General features: G+C 39.0%; 1 long non-coding RNA gene across 3 annotated transcripts in view; it reads left to right on the top strand.

Annotated features, from left to right (window-relative positions):
* Positions 1–19,972, top strand: part of LOC141582867 (uncharacterized) — a 91,886-nt gene that overhangs the window by 25,827 nt on the left and 46,087 nt on the right. For all 3 annotated transcript variants that reach the window (XR_012515775.1, XR_012515776.1, XR_012515774.1), the window contains exon 3: positions 1–19,972. This exon is cut by the window's left edge and continues 10,544 nt beyond it; it is cut by the window's right edge and continues 14,646 nt beyond it. This is a non-coding gene — a long non-coding RNA (uncharacterized LOC141582867).

Genomic DNA, 19,972 nt, shown 5'->3' with positions numbered 1-19,972 from the left:
TATCCATTAACAACTGACTCCAATTCTCTCTCCTTTGTTTCAAGGACTGCAATTGCAAATGCCTGTAGGATCCAGATGCCATAAATGTATAAGATGGTTCTGATGTTTTCCTCTTTTCTTGAAACATTGGCTTTTGTGTGTGAGAGGTGATCTTTTGTTCAATCATCTTTGATAGAGACATTAGAAGAGCGACTTCTTTAAAATATAAACAAGGGTGCAAATGGGATGGTAAAGGGCAACTGACGCTTCTAGGAGGATAGTAGGGAGTATTTGATATGTTTAATTGGGACATATTTCCTTCAAAGGGGAAGACTTTAGTACTTGACTCCTGCTGATTGTTGCCCAGTGGAAATGTCTGCTTAAGATTACCAGCTGTCTACAAAAAGCCTGATTGGCTTCAGGCTTTTTTATTAAATCTAGAGATGATTTAAAGTATATGAGAGGATGTGTATAGGTTGTATGCAATTACTAGAGCATTTTATTTAAAGGTCTTGAATATCTGTGGGGGATCCTGGAACCGATCGGGTTGAGGCGGGCAGCTTCAAATGTTTTAAAATGTTTCAGGCCGACAGAATATGTTTATAAATGCTTTTATAATCTCATAGCTTCTATTTCTTCATAGTTTTGGCTTATCCTGGTATGAAACATGGATATGTACCATTACCTCTTCAACTCAGCCAGGGGCTTGGCAGTTTCCCTTGGGCAGTGTTTAAAACTGGGCCACAGTTTTGAATGCAATTGTGTATATTAAAATGAAATAGATTAGGAAAGAATAGGTTTAGATAGAATACAAATAAGGAAATAAGAAAATAACAGCCTTCATCTGGCAAAGAAAATACTAGCCTTCATCTGGCAAAGGGCATCATCAGGTATCACCAGGTGTTCTGTATCCACAGGTTCCATATCTTTGGGTTCCACCACCACAGATAAAAAATATTTGGGAAAAAAATGCAACAATACAAAATAATACAAATTTATAAAAATACAGTATAACTATATGGTGTTTACATTGTATTAGTTATTATAAATAACCTAGAGATTTAAAGGGATGGGAAGATATATGTAGGTTACATGTAAATATACCATTTTATATAAGGGATATGCATATCCATGGATTTTAGAATCTGTAGGGATTCCTGGAACCAATCTTCCATGGATACTGAGGGATGACTGTATTGTTTTGTGAAATTTTTGTCCCAGCTATATATTTGTATATATGTATGTATGTCTTTGGTCCAGTATAATTGTATAGTATTTATTACTATGGCTAAACCACTTTATAAGACATTTTGAGCAACCTGGTATCCTCTGGACTAGATCATTCCTGTAGACAGTTCTTTTTTGCAGAAACAGTATTTCTCTAAAATCAAGTGAATGTTTAAAAATTGAAAAGATTTTATATAAAAATCTGGATTTTTATTTTCTCCTGAAATATCAGAAGATGGGGTCTAAATTCACATTGAGGCCAATCAGTGGTAGACTCATTTTAAAGAAGGGCCGCCTTCTCTCTGGTTTACCATATTGTATACTAACTAGCTTGGTCTTACTTTTGTATATTACCTGAGTAGCCACTTAAGGCATTTTGAACACGTGACTTACATTCCTTTGTCTTTTTGAAATCAGCTGTTGCAGGCCCAAACTTTGCCTTTGGTGGGCTTAAGTGAGATCTGGTTTCCAGTACAAAGGCAAAGGCAGATGAGGATTATTAGTATTCCATTTTGCCCTATGGATGATATTCTCAGTGCTTTCTACTGGAAACTCACAACCAGTTCTGAATGTGCCACATATGTCATTTGCCCTAGCTGTCCAACCCTGTTCTTAGTGCCATTTAAAAACAATCAGGCCAGGTATGGTGGCTCATGCCTATAATCTTAGCACTTCAGGAGATCAAGGTGGGTGGATCACTTGAGCCGAGGAGTTTGAGACCAGCCTGGGCGACATAGCAAGACCTCGTCTGTACTAAAAATTTTAAAAAGCATTAGCTGGGCATGGTGGCTGGTGCCTGTAGTCCCAGGCTGAAGTAGGAGTATAGCTTGAGCCCGGGAGGTGGAGGTTGCAGTGAGCCATGATAGCACCACTGCACTGAAGCCTAAGCAACAGAGTGAGAGCCTGTCTCCAGAAAAATAAAAAATCATGTTTGGAGTTTGTTTACAAGCAATAGAAACTTACTTAGGTTAAGTCAAGTAAGAGGAAGAGATTGTGAAGCTATACATATGACAGTTTGGCAATCTGGTATTTCATAGGAATCTAATTGGAGAATTTGGGTGGCCAATCCCCTCAGCATAGTAACGGATTCAAGGAAGCTTTTAAGAACCTCATCAGCTTTCTACCTTCCCTGACCAAGTGTGTCTTATTTGTAACTAAATTTGTCAGTTTAACAGTATGTAATAACTGGTATTAGACTCAATTTTTCAACTAGATTTGTAATTTGGCACAGTAATGAAACCTTAAGCCAACACACCTATTCTGGGTTTTTTGTTTGTTTTGAGACAGAGTCTAGCTCCGTTGCCCAGCCTGGAGTGCAGTGGCATAATCTTGGCTCATTGCAACCTCTACCTCCTGGGTTCAAGCGATTTTTTTTTTTTTTTTTTTTTTTTTGCCTCAGCTTCCTGAGTAGCTGGGATTTCAGGTGTTCACTTCCACTCCTGGCTAATTTTTATATTTTTAGTAAAGATGGGATTTCACCATGTTGGCCAGGCTGGTATTGAACTCTTGACCTCAGGTGATCCGTCTGCCTCACCCTCCCAAAGTGCTGGGATTACAGGCAGGAGCCACTGCTCATTTTCCTAACAACATCCTGAATTACTGAGTTGTTTGTTTCACTTCATGTTAAAGTTTTCATTCTTATGTACCCAAGTACTATTTGAATTTATAATGAGTCTAGTGGTATATTTCAGTTTTTTGCTTTGAGGGACTGGTTGCTACATTGTAGAATATCTTATATCCCTGACTGCTTTCCACTAAGTGTCAGTGGTGACCTCGATCTAATCATTATGACAACTGAACATATCCCTACTAATGTTCACAACACTTCCTATGAAATGCACCATCTGGTAAGAGTCATTATTCCAAAGCTCTACTGTTGACAGTGATTCCATTTTTAAAAGACCTCATCTGTTCTAAAAATTTTAAACATTATTTTCTATGGCTATGTGTTGAATAAGCATTTTGTGCAATTCTGTTTTTCTTAGAAGAGGCTGAGGGTGTGTTGGCAGACACCATGACTGCTGTAACAGGTGTATTTTATTATGTGGCAGCCAGATATTTCTTAATATTTATATATTAAATATTATTTACTTTTTTTTTTTTTGAGACGGAGTTTTGCTCTTGTTACCCAGGCTGGAGTGCAATGGCACAATCTCGGCTCACCGCAACCTCCACCTCCTGGGTTCAGGCAATTCTCCTGCCTCAGCCTCCTGAGTAGCTGGGATTATAGGCACGCGCCACCATGCTCAGTTAATTTTTTGTATTTTTTTTAGTAGAGACGGGGTTTCACCATGTTGACCAGGATGGTCTCGATCTCTTGACCTCGTGATTCACCCACCTCAGCCTCCCAAAGTGCTGGGATTACAGGCTTGAGCCACCGCGCCTGGCCTACATTTTTTTTTTTTTTTTTTTTACGTACTCTTGCTCTGTTGCCCAGGCTGGAGTGCAGTGGCGTGATCTTGGCTCACTACAACCTCTGCTTCCTGGGTTCAAGTGATTCTCTCGCCTCAGCCTCCCAAGTAGCTAGGATAACAGGCACCTGCCATTATGCCTGGCTAATTTTTGTATTTTTATAGAGATGGGGTTTCCCCATATTGGCTAGGCTGGTCTTGAACTTCTGACCTCAGGTAATCCGCTGCCTTGGCCTCCCAAAGTGCTGGGATTACAGGTGTGAGCCACCATGCCTGGCCATTTACATAATATTTTTAACCTAGAGCCCCTTAACATATTATAATTTTCATGTGTAGAATCCCTAATGTACTCACCTCTGCCACTCTAGATAGTAACACAAATTGCTGTTTAGTTCTTGTGTCCCAGAAGGATGGTATCTGGTAGCTTGACGCATGAGCCAAATTAATAGAAACAGAAAGTAGTTGCCAGGGGGTGCCAGGGTGGTTGCCAGGGGCCGGGGGGAGGGGGAAAAGGGGCATTGTTAAATGGGTATAGAGTTTCAGTTCTGAAAGATGAAAAAGTTCTGGAGATTGGTTGCACAGAAATGTGAATATACTTAATACTACTGAACTGTATGTACTTAAAGTAGTTAAGATGGTAAGAAAAATAGAGCAACAGTATTTCACTAAACAGGCAGTTTACATGAAGTATCGCCAGGGACATCAGTATCCTTAAGCATATTAAAATACAGCGTCTTCAAAGAAAAATAAGGTAAAGGACCATCTTTGATGCAGCCTCCCAGTTCTGTATATCAGAGTTCATCCAGCATACTGGCCCAAGAGCCAGATCTGGCCAACCACTTATTTTTATACAGTCTGTGAGCAAAAATAATTGTTTATATTTTTTAATTGTCGAAAAAATCAGAATCATACCTAATAACATGAAAATTACAAGAAATTCAAGTATCAATGTCCATAAATAAAAATTTATTGGAACAGTCGCACTCATTCTTTTTGTTTGTTTATTTTTTGAGATGGAGTTTCGCTCTTGTTGTCTAGAATGGAGTGCAGTGGTGTGATCTCAGCTCACCACAACCTCCACCTCCCAGGTTCAAGTGATTCTCCTGCCTCAGCCTCCCAAGTAGCTGGGATTACAGGCATGTGCCACCACGCCTGGCTAATTTTATATTTTTAGTAGAGACGAGGGTTTCTTCATGTTGGTCAGGCTGGTCTTGAACTCCTGATCTCAGGTGATCCACCTGCCTCAGCCTCCCAAAGTGCTGGGATTACAGGCGTGAGCCACTGCACTGGTCTCACACTCACTCTTATGGGTGTTTGTGTATGGCTGCTTAATTATGCTTCAGTAGCAGAGCGGAGTAATTGGGACAGAGACCTTATGGCCTACAAATCCTAAAATATTTGCTGCCTGGCCCTTTACAAAACATTTAAAATTGGTCTATTATAAAAGTTTCGAGGTCCCTCACAGCATCATTTTTGATAGCTTTAAATGCCTAATTTGCAGCCTCATCATGGTCTAATAGGGACTATTATCATTCTAGTCTCTTATGTTTGGTGGGGATTCTTATTTCCTTACTCCCTACTGTGACACTTCCAGAAAACTCATTCTTGGTGAACTTCAGTTGTGGCTGAAATCCCTTTAGCAATTTCTGTAGGCTCTTGTGTTGTTAAGAAATGTACATCTCTTGGGCCAGCCAAGCAATTGGGACTACCCAAGCAATTTGGGCCACCCAAGGCTGGCCTTGTTCAGCCTCTAAGATCGACCGGGATCTCACAAGAATTCAAGTAAGGAAAATTCTGTATTTGAGTAGACACAATTAAAATTTAAAGAAAAATATTAATTCCATTTCCTGAGTTTGGAAATTTCATTTCAAGACAGATCTGGGAATGTCAGCAGCAAGGATTTGTGTCATCCATCCTAGCATAACCACCTTTAACATTTAATTTCTCTGTGTGTCTGTTCAGTGCCTTCCTTATTGTTGACTCAACCTTTACTAAGTTTGCATTCTGCTTCCCCATAAATTTTCAACTATTCATAATTAAATGTTGCTTGTTGCTCCAGTGTATGATATAGTGCCCAAGGGTATTTATTTAATGTTTTCCATTTTTTTTGCATTTCACAAATTCTATTTATTTTGCATTTCACAGACTTTATTCCTTAGTGTAAGAATTTCAGTGGCTTAACTCTGCCTTGCTTGGGTAGTTACTTTTTGAGTTTTGTGATGATACATAATGGCACCTGGGAAGTGTCCCTCACATCTAGTACTTTCTGCTTTGGACTACAAGGCCGATCATATTCTAAAAATCATTGCTGTCTAGGACTGCTTCCCAGAATTATGTTCTCCAGAACTGTGGGTGGGACAGTTTACCTTTGATGGGAATGTGAATGTGGCCACCACTTGGTTCTGATGTGTTCATATTGCATTTCTACATCTTGGCCACTAAGCACATATGCCCCTCATCTTATATATAGGTTTCTTTTTTTTTTTTTTTTTTGAGGCGGAGTTTCACTCTTGTTACCCAGGCTGGAGTGCAATGGCGCGATCTCGGCTCACCGCAACCTCCGCCTCCTGGGTTCAGGCAATTCTCCTGCCTCAGCCTCCTGAGTAGCTGGGATTACAGGCACACGCCACCATGCTCAGCTAATTTTTTGTATTTTTAGTAGAGACGGGGTTTCACCATGTTGACCAGGATGGTCTCAATCTTGTGATCCACCCACCTCGGCCTCCCAAAGTGCTGGGATTACAGGCTTGAGCCACCGCGCCCGGCCTATATATAGGTTTCTAAAGATGCTTCTGTTTATACTGTTCCAACTCTTACTGAAGCAGCAACATTAGGAACTAAGTTTCAGCCAGATGCTATAGTCTGAAGTAATGTCATGAGACCATTTTAGAAATTTACCTGCCAATTTCATTCACAAGCCCAGGAGGTGGAGGCAGGATTATTGCTGAGCCCAGGAGTTGAAGACTGCAATGAGCTATGATCGCATCGCTGCACTCTAACTTGGGTGACAGAGCAAGATCCTGTCTCCAAACAAAAAAAGGAGATACTTATAAACAATTTAGATAACACATAAAGAAATAAATATAATCAAGATAAGCTATAATCTTGTCACTCAACTGAAACAACTATGAAACTTTTGGTGTATAGACTTTTATTATTGATTTTTATTTTTTTGAGGCAGAGTCTTGATATGTCACCCAGGCTGGAGTGTAGGGGCACAATCTTGGCTCACTGCAACCCGTGCCTCTCAGGTTCAAGCTATTCTCATGCCTTAGCCTCCTGAGTAGCTGGGATTACAGGCATGTGCCACCATACCCAGCTAATTTTTGTATTTTTTAGTAGAGATGGGGTTTCGTCATGTTGGCCAGGCTGGTCTCAAACTCCTAGCCTTAAGTAATCTGCCTGTCTTGACCTCCCAAAGTGCTGGGATTACAGGCATGAGCCACCATGCCTGGCCTTTGTATAGACTTTTAAATACCAGATTTCTTTGATATTATTGAGCATGTATTTTTTCTAATGATGCCACCTATTTTGATTTTGTGTGTAATCAAGCAATTTTATGATTCTAATTTGGCTGTAGGAAAAGAATGTACTCTTTATGTGGAAACAAGTATTCTGGTTACATTGATGGGTATGTTTCTTGTAGTAAATTAATAAACAGACACATTGAAGATTATTTACCTTCTTATATGTCAGATATAATGAATGTCCTTATCATTTATCTTTTTACAGTTGACTGTTTCCTTATCAAATGTAATTTTAGTCATAGAAGATGCAGCGAATACTCTCAGGACTCTGAAACATGGCTCGTACCTGTGGAAAAGAGCCTAACAAAAATATTGATAGCATGGATATGTTCCAAGTGAAAACTCTGTCCAATATTTCAGTTAGAAGGCGCTAACATGTATAACCCTATTGCAAATAGAGTGAGGACAGCAATTCCCACAAGTGTGGTGTGGTAGGTAATTTCCATCTAAAATACTTGCCAAGATACAGACAGAATTCCCCTTTGGGCATCTAGTTCCTTGGTTTTATTTTCCCAAAGAAACCTCTGGGTTATGAGCACCTTATTCACGTTCATTACCTGGCAGAATTTGCAAGATAATTGACCGGAGATAGCATGTTGATTCACATTTTTACATTACCCATCCTTTTTTTTATTTTTCTAAGCTGCAGAAGATCACTTGATTCACAAGAATAAGCAGGATTAGTCTAAAATGTAGGCAAAAAGCATGAAAACAGTTAATGAGACTAGGATTTAATGACAAATGTATGATAAGCTTTGGAGCAAAATTTTTCTCTCTAGTCCTCATTTTTGGTAAAAACTATTTATGAATGAACTTATACTTGGCCTGATTATTTGCATAAAGTGTAGCATAGGCCTTTTGGATTGGCTTTGATGAAACTCTATTCCACAAGGAATTTCAGATAAGGCTTTTAAGCTGAGCCAGCCATGGGTTTGTATCCTCTAATACATGTGAATTGGGTGATCCTCTCCTTTTGAGGTCCCAAGGTAAACTTGGAGCTTACAGGCCTGTTAGAAAGTGACATTTTTTTTTTTTTTTTTTTTTTTACCAACCACAGGTTAGGAACCCTGTGTGGGGACTATGGAGACAAGGTATGAGGCCAGTTCTCCCCAAGGGGCTTTTATTGGCTTTGCATGTGAAGCTTGATTCCTTAAAGGGAAACACACCTTTTCAGTCAAAGCCTTGATAAAATAACCAGTTTTCCCAATTGTGTTCTGTTGACAAAGAAAAATGGAGTCTTACTGCACTGATGCAAACAACTATACTGCCATAAGTTAAGAGTATTCACAGAGAGTTTCCAAATTCTAGAGGAACCAGGCAGAGAAAAATAAACATGCTCCAAATTTTGTTCACAGGGGAATATCTTCTCAATTATTAAAAGCCATAAATAGTTTAAAATAACTTTCCTTGACTCTAAAAATTAAAACAAGGATCAGTAATATTCAAAGCAAAAATTTAAAATGTTGCTTTACTTTTCTGAGTGTGGTTCACTTAGTTAACTTTTATTTTGTCTGATCTTTGTCAACATGTCAGTTCTTTCTGAGTTCCATATGTTCTTTATTTCAATGTCATAATCTTTAAAGCTATTAAAAACCTACATTTGAGAATACTTGTTAAAGTCCTTAATGTAGCTTGATTATAAACTGTCTTTTGAGAAGGAACAATGCAAGACAACAATTATCTTTGAATAAGTTTCCAGGATAGTTAATGGTTAAAAATATGTCTGACAAAGAAGTTTATCTTCGTGGTTTATAATAACTTTACCCTTAATTATGATTGATAGCATATACTTAGACATTAGAATTTTAGAAATCCCATACAATTTTGGAACATATATTAGTATTATTTGCCAAAATATAACTTAAGATTGGACATCATTTTGGCAATTTCATGTGATTAAAAATGTCAAATGATCCTGTTTACCTGTTTTCTGAATGTTTTAGGTTCCCTCTGAACCATCCAAAAAGCCAGGCATCAGGAAGGACAATGTCTAGATGGCCATAAATTTTTTTTTTTTTTTTTTTTTTTTTTGAGACGGAGTTTCACTCTTGTTGCCCAGGCTGGAGTGCAATGGCGTGATCTCGGCTCACCGCAACCTCCGCCTCCTGGGCTCAGGCAATTCTCCTGCCTCAGCCTCCTAAGTAGCTGGGATTACAGGCACGCGCCACCATGCCCAGCTAGTTTTTTGTATTTTTAGTAGAGATGGGGTTTCACCATGTTGACCAGAATGGTCTCGATCTCTCGACCTCGTGATCCACCCGCCTCGGCCTCCCAAAGTGCTGGGATTACAGGCTTGAGCCACCGCTCCCGGCCTAGATGGCCATAAATTATTTTGCCAAAATGATGACTCAAAAGGCAAAAACCTTTTCATTAGCCTTTACTATGCCATGAAAATTTTGTTCCAAGCAAAATTTTACCCTTGTATTAGTTTATTAATGTTAACCCCAATTCATCTGCATGAAACCTTATAGATTATTCCATCTAATCCTAACCAATTTGACCGTGAGGTGAAATCTTTACAAATCTTTTATAACCCTTTTACTAAAGGGCAGATTAGTGCCTTAAGACCTCCTTGCTATGCTTTTATTTTAATGCTTAATTTATGAAAAGACCATATAGATGCTACAGGAGAAGATGGTGTAGTTCTTCTACCATGCATTTCATTGCAAGGCAACCCAAAGCCAATTGGCTTATTTTATCATCAGCCCATCCCTGATGGGAGTCTCATCTCCCAGTGGTGGGTGTGGATGTTTTCTTATCTTCCAGGTAACCAACAGCATGCTTCTCTGATTTATAACTACTATTAGCCATCCCTTACAGTATATTTTCTACCTAGTTATTACACACTAAAGCTCTCTCATAATACGAAGTAATTTCCGATACCCCAAAAACTCAAAACTGTCAGAAAACACAATGCAAAACAGAACAGAGCCTTTGATTTTGATAGGGATCTATCTCCTTTTAATTGCCAGGGTTTCATAAGGAAAACAGAGGTTTTTTTCCCAAAACAGTATTTGTTTCACCTCCTCTGTTTTTCCCCAGGAGTCCCATACTACCAGAAGTTATTTCAGGGCCTTTTATGCATGCAATAAGAATGGTAAGACAAAAAAATGGAGAAAAATAGTTCAGTCAACTGAGAAGAAAAGAGGCTTTTTCCAGAAAAAACAAGATTCAAGAAGAGAAAAACATAAAGGCATTTTAAATATACCTATAACTTGAATATCTACTTTTAATTTAGCACTCTGTAAGAAAATCCTTTTAAATCCCTTGTTGTTTGACTTTAGCCACACCAAGAAATTAAGATTTTCAGCTTTTAAACTTTACAGAAATTTCCCTTACAGGTGAAGCCAGAGCCTTAATTAGGTTATGACTTAACCAGAAGTGTACAAGGTATTTTTAAAAGGAGTGATAGGCAGCTTTTGAAACTGTCATTGCAAAACTGTCACTGAGACAGTGAAAGAGATCCAACCCAAGCAGCTCCATTTTGTTTATAGCCCCAAGCTGTCCTTGCCCATTGCTGGGCATAGGCAGAACCAACTTTGGGAGGAGCCTGATTTATAGTCTATAGTCTCAAACAAAGATGATATACTTCCCAAGATATACTTCCCTCTTGCCTGGGAACCAGACCAAGAAACTAGCCACAGGATTGGAAACAATGGTCCAGGAGCCATGTAGCTGGAGGCTACAAGATTTTAACCCTCCCTATGCTCTCAGGATCAGTGCTTAAGATATTTTGTAACCCTGCCCTTGATGGATCAGCTGGCACCACCCAGATTGACAAACTGGCTTATATGATTTAGTACAAGAAGACAGCCACCATTGTAAAATGGCAGAGACAAAGTATTGCCGTGGGGTTACAGATTATGTTCCCAAAGACATGAAACAAGATGGAGGCCTGTAGCCAAGTTTGCCATCAAACACTTTGCTGGGCTGGCTCGAACAGCAGGCTTATGGGGTCCTGGGCCTGCATCCTAACCTACAATACCCTTTCTTTGACAGAGCCATACAGAAAGACATGCAAAGCATACAAGATTGTCTACAGCAGGCTTCCCCAAACTATGGCCCGCAGGCCGCATGTGGCCCCCTGAGGCCATTTATCCGCCCCCCCCCCCCCCCACCACACTTCAGGAAGGGGCACCTCTTTCATTGGTGGTCAGTGAGAGGAGCACAGTATGTGGCGGACCTCCAACTGTCTGAGGGACAGTGAACTGGCCCCCTGTGTAAAAAGTTTGGGGACGCCTGGTCTACAGCTTAAGACTAACCTTAAATCCTTTTTCATTAATTATACATTTACAGAGTACGTAAACAGTGATCCTTATTTTCCCTTTTACGGGTTTGCAGAGAGAGAGAGAAGCCAAAAGCCAAACTGGTAAGAAATGTTTACCGTTTTGCTGGCCTATCAGGCTTCTGGGTTTCCTTTCCTCTAGCTCAACTCTACGCCAAGCATTTTAAGGTTTGGAAAATTAACTTTTCCCAGGTTGAAAGAACATTAGAAAAGAGATAGAAGCCATTTTGAACCACAAAAGAAGGAAAAACGCCATAGAAAGGAGTTTCAATAGGGTTGTTAAGAGATATTGGCTCTGCAATGAGGGTTTGACTTAGCAGCAACGTAACATCCCTCCATATGAGGTCAAATACCTGAGTTAAATTTTGGAAAGCTTCTATATACCTATCAGGGTTGTCAGAAAATCAGCCTCAGTTTCCCTTTACTTGCCTAAGGTCCTTGAAGGAGCCCCAAATAAGGGGAACCCTCAGATGATTTCCTTGAAAGTTAATAATTTTGGGGAACTATTTTCCCTGGGCCTGCCCGATATAGTTGCTAAAAGAGCTGGGTTGATCTTGCAATACTTTAAGGGTCAGTAAAAAGGCCATACCCTTGTGCAAAAGAAAATAAGCTACTTTTTCTTCAAAGTTTCAAGGTCAGAGGAGTCCCAATGCTTCAACATATACTCCAGGGGAAGCCCATTAGAGACTTGGCTCCCAGAGTTTTTATTGTAGGTTGGTCCTGTAGGCAACTTTCTGCTTGGCATGTACCAAAATTCCAGATTCCTGGAAGGAAAGCAGGTATTCAACATGACTTACTTTTATTTGCACAATCTAGTAAAAGGTCAACCTTGGCAACAGGTCTTCCTAAGGATACTAGTCTCAGGCGTGTGCACATAAGTTGAATGTATAAAATAGATAAATATTGGACCCTTTTGTAACTGATCACATGCAAACTGCTTAATGGCAAGAGTGGGCCGGTTTAATAAGAATGAGTTTAAATACATGATTCTTGTTATATTTGGGGAATACTAAAAAATATTGGGAGTCCTTTAAGTATGTTAAAGAGCATAACAGGATTTAAACAAAATCTTTACTATATTGGCTGTTTTTGCTTGCTCCCTCTTGCTCTCATACTATGCATATAGTTAAATGAAAGAACTGTTAATTTTCAATTTTGGGTGTCATTCCTTCCCCACAGTTTATTTGGAAATTGGCATCCAAGAAGTGCATGGGGCCGGGCGCGGTGGCTCAGCCTGTAATCCCAGCACTTTGGGAGGCCGAGGTGGGTGGATCACAAGGTCGAGAGATCGAGACCATCCTGGTCAACATAGTGAAACCCCGTCTCTACTAAAAATACAAAAAACTAGCTGGGCGTGGTGGCGCGTGCCTGTAATCCCAGCTACTTAGGAGGCTGAGGCAGGAGAATTGCCTGAGCCCAGGAGGCGGAGGTTGCGGTGAGCCAAGATCGCGCCATTGCACTCCAGCCTGGGTAACGAGAGCGAAACTCCGTCTCAAAAAAAAAAAAAAAAAAAAAAAAAAAAAAAAAAAAAAAGAAGTGCATGGGAATATTAAATTTTATTGTGTGGTTTCACATCAGTGTAATTAGAATATAGGAAGTTTGTTTAAAATAATAGGCATCTTCATTTGACAAGATTTAAAAACACAGATTGGCTGTGGTATCTGGGCATAATTTGATACAGGTAATAGTATTTTCCTCCATATTGAAAATTGAGGTAAGTTTTGTAACCTCTTTGATATGTTCTCCTAGTAGAGTTAAAAATGTTGAAGTGTAGCCACCAAAGTGTTCATGTTGGTTATCCTTTTTTCTTAATGAAAATGTACTACTTTGGTGGAAAAAAGCTAATAATTTCATTAGTTGGTAGGTAAATAATGAGTGATAGATACTGTTATGACACCAATTGACACCTACTGGGTATCCTGCAATTCATTGCAATTCTGATGCTAACTACCAGGTACACAAAATGTTCACCCACCAGGAAGCTCCTTGAGCTTTGAGTGTCCAGAGTTTTAGTGGCCACGTGATTAACTTCCTTCTCCAGCTCCTCTTTGCTCTCTGAACATCTGGGGATGTGGCTAAAAGTTCCAACCCTCTAATCATATGCTTGGTCTTTCTGGCATGGCCAGGCCATCCTTTGAAACTATGTGAAGCCCTACCTTGAGTCACACATAAGTATAAACTCAGGTATAGTCCAAAGGCGCTCCTTATGAATAACAAAGACACTGCAATCAATCAGGAAATTCCAAGCCTCTCTGAAGCTCTGTACCAGGAACAGGTGACAAAGACTAGATTTATTCTTCATTATATGACAGTTACATTTTTATATTTTGCCTCTGGTTTTAGTAATGTTTTTGTTGTGAAGAACACAAATGCCAGATCAAATGAAGGGTCTATAAATTGCAAGGCTATTTATAGGCTTGTGAGCAGTAAGGGAGATAGAGGTTTTACTGGAAACCCACCGAAGGAACTGGTATGTAGCTATGCCTCTCAGTAAAAGGAACTAGAAAGCTATTAGGAAATCTAGGCATCTGGAGAAACTATGTTTTTGTATGTGCATCCATGTTTGCTCTGCATTTTTGCTTTGTCGTCATCTTGCCTCAGGTTGTTTTGCTCTCTTGACTTTCTATGCCCTTCTCTACCCTAGATTGTCCACTTACTCAGAGTTTCTGCTTCTACATGAATGTTGAGAACTTAAATTCTAGTTTATATGTGGCTATGCATATTGAAAACTTGGGTTCCATTTTTAGAGACAGAGTTGTACAGGCTGTTGCACAGGCTGTATTGCGGTGGTGTGATCATAGCTCACTGCAACCTTGAACTCCTGGGTTCAAGTGATCTTCCTGCCTCAGCCTCCTACCACCCCCTGCTAATTTTTTTGTTGTTAGAAAATGGGGTCTGACTATGTTGCCCAGATTGGTCTTGACCTATGGGCCTCAAGTGATCCTCCCACCTCAGCCTCCCAAAGCAGTGTGATTACAGCCATGAACTTCAGTTCTTATTAACTTTCTTTTTTTTTTTGAGACGGAGTTTCGCTCTTGTTACCCAGGCTGGAGTGCAATGGCGCGATCTCGGCTCACCGCAACCTCAGCCTCCTGGGTTCAGGCAATTCTCCTGCCTCAGCCTCCTGAGTAGCTGGGATTACAGGCATGCGCCACCATGCCCAGCTAATTTTTTGTATTTCTAGTAGAGACGGGGTTTCACCATGTTGACTAGGATGGTCTCGATCTCTTGACCTCGTGATCCACCTGCCTCGGCCTCCCAAAGTGCTGGGATTACAGGCTTGAGCCACCGCGCCCGGCTGAGTTCTTATTAACTTTCAGCCTGATGGGCTCTTTCCTAGCTATGCTAGTCAGCTGGGCTGAGGAGTCAAGGGAGGACAGGCTTATTACTATGGAAAGCACTTCCAAAACATTAAAATGTTTCTCTTTAAAGAGTGCTTATCGGCCGGGCGCGGTGGCTCAAGCCTGTAATCCCAGCACTTTGGGAGACTGAGGCGGGTGGATCACGAGGTCAAGAGATTGAGACCATCCTGGTCAACACGGTGAAACCCCGTCTCTACTAAAGATACTAAAAATTAGCTGGGCATGGTGGCGTGTGCCTGTAATCCCAGCTACTCAGGAGGCTGAGGCAGGAGAATTGCCTGAACCCAGGAGGCGGAGGTTGCGGTGAGCCGAGATCGCGCCATTGCACTCCAGCCTGGGTAACAAGAGTGAAACTCCGTCTCAAAAAAAAAAAAAAAAGAGTGCTTATCAATGCTCAAAGCTGAGCTGAAAAAAGAAAAAAAAAATTGGAAAGAGTACTTAAAATATTAAGGATACTAAGTATGTCAAACCTTTTCTTTTTTTTTTGAGATGGAGTTTCGCTCTTGTTACCCAGGCTGGAGTGCAATGGCGCGATCTCGGCTCACCGCAACCTCCGCCTCCTGGGTTCAGGCAATTCTCCTGCCTCAGCCTCCTGAGTAGCTGGGATTACAGGCATGCGCCACCATGCCCAGCTAATTTTTTGTATTTTTAGTAGAGACGGGGTTTCACCGTGTTGACCAGGTTGGTCTCGATCTCTCGACCTCGTGATCCACCCACCTCGGCCTCCCAAAGTGCTGGGATTACAGGCTTGAGCCACTGCGCCCGGCCCAAACCTTTTCTTAAAAAGAGTGCTTATCAATGCTCAAAGCTGAGCTGAAAAAAGAGAAAAAAAATTGGAAAGAGTACTTAAAATATTAAGGATACTAAGTATGTCAAACCTTTTCTTATTTCTAATATCAAAAGAAAGAGTGCTTATCAATGCTCAAAGCTGAGCTGAAAATAAGAAAAAAAAAATTGGAAAGAGTACTTAAAATATTAAGGATACTAAGTATGTCAAACCTTTTCTTATTTCTAATATCAAAAGAATTCCTAAAACAAAAGATTGATAAATGTCATGACATACAATTTAATTGGGTTTAACATATTTAGTAAATATTTGACTTTTGATTTATTTTCATAAAGGAATTATGAACTATGAGACCAAATCAGTATATTTGTGTATATTTTTGCATATTCTTCCAAAGTCTTTTAATTCTTAATCTTATATTTAAGCGGAAAGGGTTTATTCTTCTCTGTCTTGATTAGTTAAGTATACATTCCATTTGTTAATGAAACCATCCTTTGCTCACTGAATTGTAAACACATCTTTATCTTTCTGTCTTCAAACATCAGAGCCATAAAATAAGATTCATAAATGCATCTACATAAAAATAAAATATTTTTAATATATTAATATTTTTAAACAAAATATTTTGTGTCAAAATGCTCTAATTGAAGTCAAAAGAGAAACGAGAAACTGGAAACAATATTTGCCTCAAAAGACCGTAGTTAAAAATGAACAATGGTCATGAACAGATAATTCCCAGTAAAAACAAGGGCACTTTAACATATGAAAGAATGCTTAATTCATTTATAGGAGAAATGTGAAAAACTACAGAAAGTTAATATTTGAGAACTTTATTGGCAGGACTGTGGGAAAACTGGCACTTATAGAATGCTGGAATGCAAAATAATATAATACTTATGAAGGACACTTTGGAGATACTTGTCAAAGTTATAGTTGCCCTGGGGAATCTCCCCGGGGTTCTGGTAGGTGGTGGCTGTGGGGCTGCAGTTAGCTAGTCCTGACCCTGTGGCTTGTTGGGTTTTAGGCAGCATTCGCATATGTTCCAGGGTGGCTTTTCCCCATGTCCTCACTCAGTTTCTGGAAAGGAGGAGAAAACTGCAGCTGTCACAGTACTTTTGCTTAAGATGAAGCCAGGGATCTGGAGTTTCAAAAGAGCTGGGGACAGAAGGTTTGAGCCAACCCACCCACTCCTCCATTTGAGCCCCAAGGCAGGTGGTTTCCTGCTGCTAGCTGAGTAGAGGCGGCCTTCCTAGGGGTAAGGGAGAAAAAAAATTACAGTCACCTTTATTTCATCTAGTGATTCCTCTTCTAAGAATTATCCTACATATCTGAAAAAGTGAAACAAGTTGCATATGTAACATTGAAGAATATTTTGTAATAGAAAAAGGTTGGAAATGATCTGGGGGTCATCAATAAAGGTCTGGATTAACTGGTAGATTCTCATAATGGAATACTAGAATGCTGTAGAAATGAATGAGGCGGCAGTCTATGCAGTAATATAAAATTTCAAGGCAATATTAAGTGGAAAAAGGTGTATAAAGATAATACATATAATAAGTTTTCTTCTATGGAAGAAAATGGGCAAAACATCCATGTTTACTTATATTTTTTAAACACATAGCACTGAGATATAATAGCAGTTACCTGTAGGTGCTAGGAGAATGGGGCAAATATATCCAGAGTGAGAACAAAAATTTTCTATATGTAATGTTTGGAAGATCCAGGTGATTTTTCCTTTTTTGGTATATGTAGTAAAATATATATAGCATAAAATATACCATTTTAATAATTTGTAAGTTGCAGTCCAGTGGCATTTCTTTCTTTCTTTTTTCTTTTTTCTTTCTCTCACTTTTTTGTTGTTGTTGTTGTTAAGACAGTCTTACTCTGTTGCCCAGGCTGGAGTGCAGTGGCAAGATCTGGACTCACTGCAACACTGACCTCCCGGGCTCAAGCAATCCTTTCACCTCAGCTTCCTGAGTAGCGTGTGCCACCATACCCCCGGCTTTTTTTTTTTTTTTTTTGGAAGCAGAGTTTCCTTTTGTCACCCAGGTTGGAGTGCAGTGGCACGATCTTGGCTGACTGCAACCTCCACCTCCTGGACTCAAGTGATCTTCCTACCTCAGCCTCCTGAGTAGCTGGGTCTATAAGCACAGGCCACCATACTCCACTAATTTTTAATTTTTTTGTAGAGATGAGATTATAAGTTGTTTAAAAAAAACAGCAATATGTGCAAATGGTAAGTAGTACAAAATTCAATTTGTACTAAAGTTGTTCTAGTTAAAAGTTTTCTTTCTGCTTTTAGATTTCCAGGCTTAATCTTCCTTCCTCCTTACCAGATACAAGCAACCTTCCAGAGATGGTCTCTGCATATGAAAGACAATGGTCTTATTATGAAGTTGTCATATTGAAGAAACAATAGCTTGATAAAAGCCGAAAAATAAATCTGTAGACGAATTTTTAGTAGTGATATGTAAGCAAGTAACCTAAATAAACATTTGGCAACAAGAATCCAGGAGCAAATTCATGATCTGTACACAATTGGGAAAATGGTATTCATACCAACCATGCAAAAATGTTTCAATTTTAGGAAATCTTTGAATATAGCTTTTAGTAAGTCAGAGGAAATGAATATCACATGAGTAGCTTCTTTTTAGTGCTTTTATGATTTAGTTATTTTTAAGTTATTGATCAATTTGGATTTCACTTTGACGCTGGTAGCCATATAATGATCTCACAGTTTATTTTGAATGACTAGCTGTTTTCTCAATACTATTTATTGAAAAATCTACATTTTGCTCACTCTTTTTTTTTTTTTTTTTTTTTTTTGAAGAGGCAGGGTCTTGCCATTTTGCCCAGGCTAGATTTGTACTCCCGGGCTCAAGCGATCCTTCTGACTCGGCCTCCTAAGTATCTGAGATTGCAGGCATGTATACCCCTGTGCCTGGCTTGCTCATTCATTTGAAGTTCTGTATATCAAATACTAAATTCTCACCTATTTGAGTCCATTTCTAGACTCACTGGTTGGTGTCATTAACTGTCTTCCTGTGATAGCATAGAATTATTTTGATTGTGGAAGTACTATAAATGTTGATATTTATTGTGCCTACTTGCTGCCTGTCTGCATTTAGACTCATTTATGTGATGCTGTTCCATATACTCTAAATTTCTTGGTTCTGTTTTAACAATGTTTGAGTCAATGACTTTTCATGACTCTTGTCTTCCCTACTTCAGCAATTTACTAGTCTCCATCTTTAATGTTTTTATTAATCTAGTTTGTGTTAATTCTACCCAGGTTTTTGTTTTTCCTTGCTACTATTATACATACATATATATTTCTGCCAGATGTCACATGGTATAAATGCCTATATGGACTTTGTAACAGAAAATTTACTTACTAAAGTTAATGTAGGATGCTTTTTAATAAAAGAGTGCATGTAACAGTAGCAGAGCTATTAGAAACAGTTCTGATAATTCATGATCTATATTTTGTTGCATGCCCATTGCTGCATACTGCTTGTGTTTTTGGTTGAGTCATAAGTAATTTTTATGAGGTGTGTCATGACTGTCATATTCATAGAGAGTTGTCTGCCTTGCCATGGTCTTTGCATGGCTTTAACGGGACCTCTTTTCATACACAATTCATTTAATTTTATGTTTTTAATAGCATCAATTTTAGTGTTTAACATGTGACTCTGGACTATGCATCAGAATACTTGGCTGTTAGTGTGAAATGCAAGTTCATGGCTATCATATTTTATGTAACATAATTTAACATTTCTTTATCAATAAGACTTTAGATTGTCCCTTTCACAAAAAATGGTGCAGTGAAAACTTACCCTTGTATCTTTTTACAAGTAGTTTTATGATTTCTATATGATGGCATCCTTGAAAAAGTTGGTAAAAGTATGAACAGTTCTTATTTATTAAAGTTCTTCTCAAATTGCTCTTCCAAAAATATTTTGATTTATGCTGCAGTGTTAACCATTTTACAGTTGCTTAAGTAATTTTCTTCACGTACACAAGGCTATGTAACCTGTATTTTACCACTATAGCACAAAACAGGTTTTCCAAAATTGTCCTTGTGCACCAGAGATTTTACAAGGATGTTATAAACTTAGTTCAGTTTGATTTACTGAATTTGTAGTAAGTATAATTTTTAGCACTTAGAAAATTCAAAATGTGTGTTAATCTGTTTATAGGGTAAATTTTTATGAGGGTAGTTGTCATCCTGTTTTTTTTTTTTTTTAAATAAATGTTTTGTTTCAGAACATTTTTTATTTATAAAAAAGTTACATAGTACAGAGTTCCCATATGTTCTACACCCAGTTTCTCCTATTGTTAACATCTTGTATTAGTCTAGTACATTTGTCTCATATGCTACATTTGTTTCCTTC

This window comes from Saimiri boliviensis, chromosome X (genome assembly GCF_048565385.1).
Source record: "Saimiri boliviensis isolate mSaiBol1 chromosome X, mSaiBol1.pri, whole genome shotgun sequence".
In the NCBI taxonomy this organism is placed as follows: Eukaryota; Metazoa; Chordata; class Mammalia; order Primates; family Cebidae; genus Saimiri; species Saimiri boliviensis.
Note: the sequence above shows the minus strand (reverse complement) of the source record. Positions and strands in the feature narration are given on the sequence as shown.